The sequence below is a fragment of the Leptinotarsa decemlineata genome, unplaced genomic scaffold (assembly GCF_025532065.1).
Source record: "Leptinotarsa decemlineata unplaced genomic scaffold, Ldec_3_MD MMD2_tig00000882_RagTag_RagTag, whole genome shotgun sequence".
NCBI classification, from domain to species: domain Eukaryota; kingdom Metazoa; phylum Arthropoda; class Insecta; order Coleoptera; family Chrysomelidae; genus Leptinotarsa; species Leptinotarsa decemlineata.
In genome coordinates, this window is record NW_027412556.1 from 18020102 (window position 1) to 18032614 (window position 12513).

The following is a 12513-nucleotide window of genomic DNA, read 5'->3' on the forward strand; positions in this document are numbered from 1 at the left end:
GATTTATAGTTCGAATGGCACTTTATTTGCGTTTACCAAATAGTTTATTATCAAACTTTCATGCCTGAAATAACACTGCCACCCTTTTCCGAAAGCTTTAATGTAACTAATTTATCAACCGATTTAATGATTCAGTTTACACTCGTGTCGTTTACTAATATAACTTTATTCAGTGAATGAACTGTGAGGAAGTTCGTCAAGAATTTCTATGGTTTTGATCAATGAGAAATAGTTGAAATTGATGCAAGAGGCAATTTAGTTTTAATAGGTTAGTTCACAAGTGAAGCTTGTGAAAAATGAAGATATTGGTAGAAAAAATACGCGCGATGGCTCATTTGATCCGGAATGATATCTAACGAATTCAAAAACAACACTTTCTTGTGAGATTTTCACTGAACAGTTTTACAAAGAACGCAATACGTGTTTCGCAATACAATGGCTTTTTCGGGCGTGTATTTAGAAAAATGTGCTAAGACTGTTTTTAGCACATAAAAGTTGCAAAAGTTATAACAAATTGAGATTAAAAAAAAAGTATATAGGTTTTCACAAATATTTCACAAACTATGAATAATTGAGAAATTTGAGAAAAAGGTCCTTGAAGCGGAGGAAATTAAAAAAACTCCATCTCTCGAAACTCTATCTCTATTTGTGATGCACTGTTTGGAACCTTTGTTGTAGTTATGAATATTACTGGAAGGAATATTGAACTTTCATTTTAAGGAAGACTGAACTTTCAGTTCAATCTTCCTCTTGAAGATGATCACTTGGTGATCGAAACACGTGTCGAGGTGTTGAAAATAACGATTTGGTATTGGGTTAAAACTTCAGAAATATTCTATCTCTATTATTCATAATTTTAATTCAATACCAAAAATAGGCCTCCGCTGGAAAATTTGGAGACGTAAGCGGCTTGTAAGCGAACACGTCACAAAAATATTTTTTTCAACTATTAAATATTAATTTGAATACTATAAATACTCAATACTATAAAAATTGATTTCCGTTGGAAAACAAAATCAAAGTGAGTTATTGAAAAAGCTAGGTTATTAATAATTAGGTTACAATATTTTACCTGATCTGTGTCATTATTGAAGACACATAATATAAAATAATTTTACAAAAAATGGTTCGCTTCGTGGGGCTCTCTTTATCAGTGTGTTCAATAAGACCACGTTATGTAAGTTTGAAAAATTTGAAAAAAATTGGTTATTATAACTTTTTTATGGTAACGAAAAATTAATAATCGATGTATTGGTAATATAGATATTCGGTGAGTTGAACAAAAAATGTTTATCACCATCCGTTCATGAATTGTTAATAAATAAATAGATTACGTAATTATTTGAAAAACATTATAATTTTGTTGTCTTCATGATATAATGATTCACAGAACAACAACAATTTTTGATTGTTTGTAAACTTTTTATATTTCAAATGTTCAAATAATTCTTTGAGAAATGTTTTCTATTATAAAAATTGTTTATTAACCAAATAACTTGTTATAAACAAATCAACAATCGCGATATATATATATATATATATTTTTATTGCAAGGAAATGAACTAATAGATGAATACCAAAATTATTTTTCAATAAAAAGCTGCATCGGTTGCAGACTGAATCAATAAATGATATCTTCTTAAAAGTATGTTATCATATTTGCGTTATTTATAATACTAGAGGTGAAAAGAAAGTGAACAACGTTAAAGATGCCTGTTATTTTTATTAACAAATGCAAATGACAATTAAAAAAATCTGTTTAAAATCTGTTTTCCATTAACCAGCTGAAAGATAATAGTTACGAATTTTTTGAAAAGCTCATTTGAAAGATTCATCAATCCTCTATGAAAGAGCATTCAATGTATTCAATTTAATGAAAATCAATTCAATGAATTTGAATATCTTCAATGGTTACAAAGTTATATTAATTTTTCAGTTTACAAATCGAGTGGTTCATGCAACTTTTGTAGCACATAATTCTCAAAAGTTCAATAAGAAATAAAAAAAATTCTTCGAAAGTTTCAAATAAAGATTGTTTTTGAAATTTTTAACAATTCGAAAAAAGATATATCGCGGTTGGAAATCTTTTCATAAGAAATTGTTTACTTGATAGACAATAGAGTTGAGAAACAATAGAATAGATTGTTTTTGATACTTGCATAGTCTATTCGTTTATGGAAAAATTCATAAACAAATAGTTCTGAATATATTTTCTTCAACTTATCGAATGTATCCATTTGATACAAAAATGGAAATACGATGATATAATAAACAAAATATTACGATTTTTCAACTTCTATAACGTGGTCTTATTAAGCACACTGATGGTCATCAATGAAGACGCAAGTTAAGTAAAATATTGCAAATTGATAATCACCTAGTTTTTTTAATAATTCATTCCAAGACTTTTTTCTAACGAAAATCAATTTTTTATAATATTCAGAATACACCCTAATTTTTATAAATTTCTTGATCAATATTTAATAGGCCGTTAATAGGCCGCGAAGGCTTATTATCGGCATTAAATTAAAATTATAAATACTAGAGAATAGTAGAGAGAGTTTCGGGAGGTGGAGTTTTTTAGAAATTCACTCCTTTTTAAGTATTTAAAAAAATATGTATTCTTCATAGTTTCTTGAATATTTGCAAAAACCTCAATATTCTCTTTTCTTATCTCAATTCGTTTATAACTTTCACAATTTTTATGTCCTAAAAATGGTTTCAGCACATTTTTCTAAATATCATGACTGTATTCGACAGCTGTCAAACAAAATATTTTCGGAGAAATAGATTTACAGATGGGAAGCAATTACATTATTTTCGAAATCAGTATTAATTTCCTTAAGACTGCTTCCTGTGAAGATATCTCAAATACTTAAACAGTACCAGATGGTATAGATCATATCAAAGCTATTTGCCGGTGGAATTGATGAACTTGATTATTTGTTTGAAGGTGGTTGACAATGTTTCGTGGTGTATTTCACCAGTTCGGACTTCCATTGTCTAATGTAATATAAATTGATTTGAAATCCCTGAAAAAAAAGTAAAAAATTAAAAAAGATCAACCGAAAAATAACAATTTTATTAAACAAAAAACTGAAATTACAAAGAAATAACATACATGCAACAACAAAAAAATAAAATATTGATACAAGCTGAAAATTAAAAATATTATTACCAAAAAATGAAAATTAAAAAAGATTCCAAACCAAGTTACATCACGACGTTTCGATTGTTAGTATCTATAATCGTCTTCGTGTGATAACTGGACTCATTTCTCCAAGATCTGACTATTTATAGGTCATTCGAGTGCTTTCACCTATCCCATCTTCCCTTTCCCCGCTTCATTGGTTTTAGCAAGAGATGACCGTTTGGCGGGAGTTGGTCGTTTTTCGTTTGATTAAAGGTTTCCATATGTTACTTATCTCTACGCTAGCTTGGCTAAATGCAATGTTGGACAACATATACGCGGCTTCTTTGAATTTTCTCCTAAACCAGTGTTCTTCCTTGTGGATGATTTCAGCTTGAGCCCACTTGATGAGTCCAAATATGCTCTGCTATTCCGGATTTGCTGGTTTCTCCTCGCTGTGTGTTCTTGTGCTCAGCAATGCGAACTTTCAATGGCCTCTTAGTTTCACCGATGTATGATTCTCCGCACTCGCAGGGTATCCGGTAAATGTAATTCTTGGAATCGCAGGTCCGCGTTTGGTGCTCTGGTTTTCGTGAGGCTGCTACGAATAGTGTTCCCAGATTTGAAGCAGGTCCTGATGTTATACTTGGACCCAATCCTTCTTATCCTTTCCAAAAATCCTCTGATGTAGGGAAGTACAAGCTCTTGCTGTCTTCTAGCTAAAGCCTGTTCTACCATCACTCTGGAGTAACCATTCTGTTGGAGTTCATTTTTAATGATGGGATTTCAAATCAATTTATATTACATTAGACAATGGAAGTCCGAACTGATGGAACTAGATTATTATTTAGATCATAGTGTGTAAGTATATATAAAATGTTTCATTTTTGAAAAAAACTCACAAAGGAAAAATCACAGGACTTTTCAAAAATGTCGCCTAATCTTCTGAACGTTTTGTAATAAAGTGAGTTTCAGAATAGCTCAACCAAGTCACAATAACCTCTACAATGTTTTGAAGCGATTTTTTGGAAAATATTGACAAATAATAATGAATTGAAATACCGAAATCCCTTAAAATGTATGTACCATAAATTGATGGATAAACCCGTTAGTAGGAAATCATAATGAAGAAAAGAGAATGTTTTTTTACCACTTTTATTTGTAACTAACGTTACTGCAGTTTCGTCCTATAAAGACAACTTCAAACTTATACATTACATTATATTACATTAAGTTTGAAAATGTCCTCATAGGACGAAACTGCGGTAACGTTAGTCACAAATAAAAGTGTTAAAAAAATATAGAAAGTTTCAATTCTCTTTTCCTTATTATGTGCCACATGATTCCCCCTCCCATTCTTCATAAGGAAAATATGTGCCGGTTGAAATTCAAGGTTTGTTTATATCCCTTGAAAATGATTTTGACGTGTGTCATCGGTTTTTCATTATTTTGTAGAAGGAAGATATGGAGACACTGAAAATATCTAAAATTGACACCCTGTTTTATAATAATAATGACGCTTGACATATGGTGCCTTGCTCCCAATGAGATATGATGATTTTTTCATAGCGATATGCACTCGTCTTGGCAATACTTCAGATGAAAATATTTTTGCTGGTAAATAAGTTACTTGCAGTAGTTCGACGACCGTAAGACGAATATCAATTTATTGAATATTCAACTTGTCCTATACAAAAATTAATATTCTATTGTGAAGGGGGTATGCTTCGAAAATAAGTATTTTTTTATGTTCGCAACGAATTGTCCAGAAACAAAATTTTTAGACTAGATATTAAAAAGATCTGGAGTATAATAGGTCCATATTGGACACTTGAAATACTTTATAATTTCTCTATTCACATCCTATCCTGAGAATTTAGGCATTTTAGCATCGTCCAGGCCGGAACAAGAATGGTTGAAAAATACAGTGAACTCTTCTTGTCCCCCAGATTTCAAAATTTAGGCAAATATGCAATGGATCATCATCTATTCAAATGGAATAGTTTTGTTTCCACATTCAGCCAATTATTAATATCTTGTACTCTGAAGAACCGTAATGAACAATTATTTCCGGTATAACTCGAATTACACAAAATTAGGTTTAATTGGATAACCGACATAGTTAATGGAACAAATTAAAAAGTTATTCAATTTTATAGATGTTTCATAAATCCGTATAGAAATCGAAAATAGTTGATACAACTTCTTGTACATAACGGAAGTTCTGTTCTTACCTAGTTTGGCAATAAAGAAAACATATTCCTGAAAGACAATACGGTTTTTGAAAAATGAACATGACTCATGTAGCTGAGATGTTGAAGTTCGCGAGAGAAAAATGGATAAAGATTGGTTTTTATTCGAATCGGCATTTTCCGGACGAAAAGTCAAATATTGACGGTATCCCTATGGATGATGTATTATCTACCCTTTTCAACAAATATTCTTACTGAGGAAAATGCAATTTATTGTTAGGACTCACCTGCATTGATAGCAGTGAGAATGTTGAAATTCGAGCAAACAGCGGGACGACAAGAACTTACTATGTGGCAATTACAGTAAGTTTGATGCGAATGGTCGAGCATGAATTATATCTGATTGTCAGCCCTTGTATGAAGCTTCAAGACGTAACCTTCGTTTTCTCAGTCAATGCACATAACACTGGGATGATGTCTTCCGCAATAGCAGAAAAAACATTTGGTACTTAGAGAGATAGACAGATATTTATTTATTTCTACAGAGTAATGAAATCTTGTATAAAAGGTAAAAGAAATACTTTATCTGAGAAATACGTCAGTAAACAAAATTATAAAGGGAAATAAGATACTAAATTTGAATAAAACACATCACATGCACACATAAGTATAGCGTTGATAAGCTAAAATTTAAAATAGACTGTTGAAATATTCATTTATGGTATAAGGCACTAGATTGCATAAAAATTCTTTCACATACTTCAGAAAACTGCTGGCCATCCCGATAGTTGATTTATTAAAAATTTTAATGACTCATACTCATACTGGTACTGTTGATAATCTGTTCATTTTAAACATTTCCCTACATGACTCCCTGGCCTTCATACCAGAGAGTATTCTGATTATACTTGTTTGGCAAACGAATACTCTGTGTTTTTTTCTGATTAATTCGGCCGTTACTTGATGAAGATCCATAGTAATTTCAAAAACCACACCTCACGATTTGATCTCCAAAAATTTTATTTGAAAAATATATAACAACATGTTTCGCTAGGACAGTAGCTTCATCAAGTGATTGGAATACTTTAAGTGGTTTCTTACACTTATATTTATATACTACAGGTAACCATAATTGAGACTACCTCCAAAAAATTACCTAAACCTCTACCTAAGGTACCTGTTCAATTATGATGACCTGAAGCATATTACATCACATCTACATCAATAATAATTCTTTCTGGGTTTTTAAGAATTCAAGTTCAATAATGGTGATCTATTCAAATCCAGTTGGTTATTTTAGAATGTTTGAATTTTTAAGTTTATTAATTTCCATTGCTTCCAAATGATTCAGTTTCAAACCTTTATTTTTCTATGTGCAAAATTTCGAACTCTTCGTTAAATATATGATTTTCTTCTAGAAGCTGATTTGAATATGTTGAATTTGTTATCTTATTTACATAGCTCCTATGATGTTCCTGGATTCGATTCCTAAATGATCTGCCAGTTTGACCAATATATACCTTAGGACACGTTCCACACTTTAATTTATATACTTCTGATTTCTCGAATTTGGATGTTTCAGTTCATGACTGTAGCTCCAAATGATAATACCAAACCTTATTACATAGTAAAAATTAACATAGTAGACAGTCATCAGAACATCAGTGTGAATGTTTTTTTGAGAATTCTCACAGCTAATATAGTTGAAGAAAGTTTGCTGCAGATATTGTCTATTTGTAAAGCTGATGTAAACGGTTTTTTTGATTACCGCGGTGTTGGGCCCTCGGAATTCTTGAAGGTGAGACAGTAAATAAATTCTGTCTGAGCGTTTTGCTGCATTTGAGAGAGCAAACTCGTCAAAAATGCCCAGATATGTGGAAAGAAAATTCATGAATATTGCATCACGATAACGCACCATCTAATAAGGCCATCATTGTGAAAGAATTTCTAGCCGGAAACTCAACAAACCTTGTCGAACAGCCACCACATTCACCTGATAAGGCTCCGGCCGATTTTTTAATTTTTCCACAATTCAAATCACCAGTTCAAGACACCAGATGATATAAAAAAAATCTGCAGTAAGTACCGAAGTAGATCCAAAAAGAGCGGACACAAAATGTTTTGAGGATTGGGTTGTCCGTTGGCGTGAATATATTATTATTAGTATACCGTAGTGCAAGGTGTTCTCTGATATTTGTCTTTTGCAATTTCCCCACTATCAAATGTTTCATAACTCAATCAACAACATTGACATATTTCACATTTTGAAGATTTTTTTCAATTTTGAAGACAGGCAGATTTAATCTCCAAAACTTGAAATATTTGTATAATTTCTAAGGTCTTTTGTTGATAAGGCAAAATTATTGAATACGATAAGTAACTAATGATTTGAATATTTTGCACTGTTAAAGATACTTTGAATTTATGCAGTAACTTACGAGAGTTTTCTGAAATATTTGTCAATTCTACACGTGTATAAAGTTCTCCATGACAATTTTCAAATTTTTTTCGGTTATGAACGGTAAAAAATACCCAAAGAAAGTTGATGACAGTGCTCTTCTGTACTGCTACTGAAAGGGGTATGAGTTTAAGAGAGAATAATTTTTGAGATAGTAAGGTTTTGGCTTTCAAAGGAGGGAAGAAAGCAATATATTTCCGAATGAAATTTTCACAAAGATGTGTAGGTTATGCGAAGAAGTAGCTTATTGTAGTAGATTATTGTTTATTCTTATAAATATTGAAAATATCGCAATTCCAGTGTGGAATAAATAGAAAATTGAAGTTTGATGATGGGAATTAACTAGGGATGCAAGAACTGCTTTTGAATAGGAATGTCGGCTTTCACGGCTGGCGTCAATGTTTTGGTTGATTTCCGGGTTTTGCCGTGGTCTTCTTTGATTATAATCTCCAAACGTTTCGACTACAACTGCGGAAGTCATCTTTAGTTGCATGATCGGAGTACTCTTTATGACGTGTCAACTGAAACTGAAGCTTTCATTTCTGCCGTGTCAATTATAGTGCTGATTTTTTGCGCACTTTCTGTAATGGCGGGTTCGCGCGTACTTCCCGTGCGATTTGGTCAACTTAGCTTCTTTTTGGCGCTTTTCGATGCTGTATGCTAGATCTTTGATCATCGTTAGATATGTTCTCTCTTCCTTTATGTCTAAGTTCTCTTGGTGTTTGTATATTTCTATGGCTTCCAAATATATTCTTGTTGAATAATGATTTGAAGTTGTTATCCTCCTGGTATTTTCGAACAGGATCTTGTGTTTTCCGTCAGTGACTGCTGACATCTCGGTCTGTCCTAAGCGGCAACTCCGCTTGTGCTCGATTAGGCGGGTATAGTATTTCCAATACCAATTGGATTAGCACAGAGAAGGAATTCCCGCCTCGACATAGGCGTCGGCATATTATTTTTCATTGGTAGTTTTTCAGTTACTTATTCTTACATCCATAGCAATTGATCACCCGATGAAAAAGTTATCTCAACTGAATTTTTCCACCATGGGTAAATATGAAAAACTCCGAAATTTAAGGTATTTGATTTTCGAGTCGAAAATTGTAAATTACAATGAAAACACAAATAATCACCAAATTCTCGTCAAACATATATTTACAAAATAATAGAGGCCAACAAAATTGGTAGAAAAATCTAAATTCTTCTTCGCTATATTCGGATGAGGTGGAATCATCATCGGGTTGAATAACGATCGAATTTATGGAACTTTGCACAAAATATTTGTTCTCTTCTTTTATATCGTGGGCCACACAGTTCTTCCACACATCACTATTACCCACTTCATTCACCACTCGCCTTATATTGTCAAGCACTACAGCATTCAAAGTCGGTGACTGATTATATTTCCGTAAGCTTTCTTTCATTGTGGCCCAAACCATTTCAATTGGATTGAACACACAATAGTATGCAGGCAAACGTAAAATAATATGACCACGTGTTTTACACATCGAATCAATAATAAACTCTTTTTTTAAATTACGTTGTTTCATGGTCGCCAGTAATACCTTTTTCGTTGGAATCTTTTCGGGTATTTCCATGTCATGATTTCGCATGAAATCAACAAAATCTGCTTTTTTGTGTCATTGTTTGGTATTGTAGTCAATAACCGAGAATGATACGAAGCGTTATCCATAACAATAACCAGGTTTCGAATAAAGCCGCAGTCATATCTTCGTGATAATCAGCAGACGAATCTTTTATATTTTTGACCAACAGAAGCAAAGCGTTATGTACGAACCACTTTCATTTCCGGCATGCAAAATTATAACACGTTTTCCCCTTGAAGAAGGTGTGTTCGAACACAATACTTGGTTTCGTCTACCCAGCCATATTTGACAACATCATGGGTGTCAAACCAAGTTTCGTCGAGGTAGATTATATGTCTGCTGGATTCTCGGTAGCTTTTCATTCGCCTCAAATATTCTTGTCGGAGTTGAACAATGCGTGTCGATTCCATTATGACCATCCGATTGTTCAATTTTTCATATTTGAAACCACAAGACAATAAGACACCACAAGACAATAAGATTTGTAACTGTAATCGGGATAGTCGAGTAATTTATACCAAATCATTTCCAAGGTTGGTACTTAATTTTTTTGGTAAATACCATGAATTGTTCACCGAATCACATCTTTTGCAGCAAAATCAACGTTTGCAAATTATTTGTTACTTTATTTTCGTTTCATTACATGGTCAATGACATCCCGTATTTTAATGACTCGAAGAACTGTCGAACGAGATAGGTTCGTTAACTCGCATATTCTATTCACAATAGCATTCTGTGAAGTGTGACAGTTTTCCTTCTCCAAGCATTCATGAATATTTAAAATTACTCGCTGAACTTGAACATGTAAGTCCTTATTTTCAAATTCCGGATCCCTGTCGATTGACACAGATTCCTCACACATAATGTTATCATTTGTTTCAAAAGGTCTCCAGAGAGCCATATTGATGAAAGTATCCAAAAACACTAAGATTTTCACGAAAATCGGTTTAAACGATGAGATTGGAACAGTTGGTGTGAAAGTTGAAAACTTTTTCTAGAGATCAATTATCCTAACACCAAACAGATATTTTTGCACTCGACCCGCGTTTCGCTAGCAAGGTTAGGGTTATTGATCTCTAGAAAAAGTTTTCGAAAATCGGTTTGCAAAACAACTCACTACCTCACCAAACCCCACGAATACACGGCACTGATAAAAGAATATTGTGAAACGGACAAAAAAATTATTATTCAGCCAGTCCAGCTAGCCGAGCCTTCACTTCTCAACTACATTTGATAGCACGTTTACTAACTATCTGGGCGATTAGGGGCCACAGGTAAGAAATGTTCATGACTGTACGCTTATTTTTATTGCTGTTTCAATCGGGAATGGATGGACTATACCAATGCTTCTTTCCGTTTGACCGATATTGACTTTATCACAGTAACATGAGATCCTGTAAACTCCCGCTGATTTTTGTGGATCTCTGATCTCAGATACTCCGATATTTTCATCGTGTGTTTGAAGACGGTGTTAATTTTATTCTTCTTTAGAATTTTCCCGATTCAGTTGGTGACACCTTCTATGCATGGAGGATGAACAGTGCTTTAGAATTGATCTTTAGAGAAGCACCAGTGAAGATCAACCCCAAAGCACTGTGTATCTGCCATTCATAAAAGGTAGAAGATGGAAAACAGCAGTGAAGATCAATATCTGCTCGAGCAGATGTTCAATTCTGCCATTTGTTAGGTTAGGTTAGTATTGTCTTGTACTGAGTAACCTTTCAATAAAATCATTTATTATTAATATCATAGGAATACAGTCAGAACGTTGCATGGTAAAATTGAGATAAATGTTTTAGAAAATTCATTTAGGTGCAATTCTGAAATGAAAAATCAAATTATTCATCCCAAATTATTTCAATAACTGTTTCAGTTTAAAATTGCATATTTCTCGAAAGTGGAAAGGAAAGTGTGTTCGATAGTACCATTGATAATTGCGAAGTTAATGAATATTCGTTAGGTAATTACACATATTTTCATGTACCGTAATTCTGTTTGACATCGATTTTCATTACAAACAGAGTTTGCAGAAGATTTATGTTGATTATTATCATAACAATGATGTTGACTCGAAGTTGACTAGATTATTTCGAAATAATTTATGAGTTGTTCCTTTGTTGAAGTTCCAGCATGTAGTATCACCTGATGTTTTTTATTGATCCTCAAAAATATTCGGAATATATGTGTTTGGATTCGATATCTCAGTGTTTGCTTCAGTATCTTTCCTCAGTAACAAAAAGTTTTGTGAAAAAGTTATCCAATATTTCAAGGTATATTTCACACACTTGCCACACGTCAACAAAAATATAAAATTTCGGAGAAACGATGATATATCAAAAGATAAACTTCACAGGGTTATCAACTGCAAGATATAATAACCTTTGAAACTGATAGCAATCACGATTATTCTGAGAGAAAGCAACAGTAGCATTATTTCAACAAATATCCAAATTAACTAAAACACCCGGTATTCAAAACACAGATTGATTTCTCATAAGGAGAGGGTGATTCAAGAAAAAGCTTAATGGGTAAAGTGGTTGAAATATGGTGATGCTACTCGTGCAAAGTCGGGGCGGACGACTAGTGGAAAATAAATCGCATACTTTCGTATGAACAAAATTCTGAAAGAAATAATGTCACAAAGTTTTCAGTTTATCTGTTAGGACAAATTGTACCGTCTGGTTATATTGTTTGCGGAGTCATATTGGAATAATCACTTTGATTAGATACTCAAGTGATTGAAAACAGTGAATCGCTTTTACTAGGTCGCAATTTTGTCAATTATTCAGGCATTTCAAAGTTCTATCATGCGCACTTACAAGATAATTTACAACAATTCATTGGTAGTTTTTTTCCACTGGGATTAGGTAATTTCAAAGAAGATAATTTCAATAGTCTCATACAGTCACTCAGAAAATTTTCATATAACGTATCTTGCCTTCTGCTATTGAGAGAAGAGTGGAAAAGGAACTGCAACAATTCAATGATCTGTACTGTTGGTATCTGCGGTGATTTTCAAGAAATAATAGAAAACTTCTTTATCAAGTTCGGTTTGATGAACCATAAAGAAATAGCAATGCCAAATCATCAGTATTTCAAAATGATACGTCACCATTCAGTATTGCA

At 32.8% G+C, this 12513-nt stretch overlaps 1 protein-coding gene across 2 annotated transcripts in view; it reads left to right on the top strand.

Moving 5' to 3' along the window:
* LOC111508246 (sodium- and chloride-dependent GABA transporter ine-like) overlaps nucleotides 1-12513 on the top strand; it is a 241231-nt gene that overhangs the window by 1548 nt on the left and 227170 nt on the right. The gene's annotated exons all lie outside the window — the stretch shown is intronic.